Raw genomic sequence first — 386 nt, 5'->3', positions numbered from 1 at the left:
TAAAACTACCCTTTTAACCCCTTTACAACAGTGCATACTTAACAATTATCAACTACTTTACAACAGTTTCTGACCTATTTTTAACACTCCCACCCCCATTTCTACCCTCCTCACCACCCCCAGACACCTCAATGTTCCACTCCTCCCCCTATTTATTACCGATTTCAACACCCCAAACCTGGAGCCCAGCAGAGGGCAACGAAGATCATCAAGGAGCATCTCGCTCAAGAGGAAAGGCTGAGTGAGTGAAGAGGGGGGACTTCATTAAAATATCTGTATATAAATACCTACATGTTAGCAAAGAAAGCTAAAAAGAAATATTGCACTGGACTTCAGGAACTACACGTAAGGGACAGGAACAATGAGATAGGTAAACCAGACCTAAA

The sequence above is a fragment of the Lonchura striata genome, chromosome 9 (genome assembly GCF_046129695.1).
Source record: "Lonchura striata isolate bLonStr1 chromosome 9, bLonStr1.mat, whole genome shotgun sequence".
Taxonomy (NCBI): Eukaryota; Metazoa; Chordata; class Aves; order Passeriformes; family Estrildidae; genus Lonchura; species Lonchura striata.
This window is presented reverse-complemented; position numbering follows the sequence as displayed.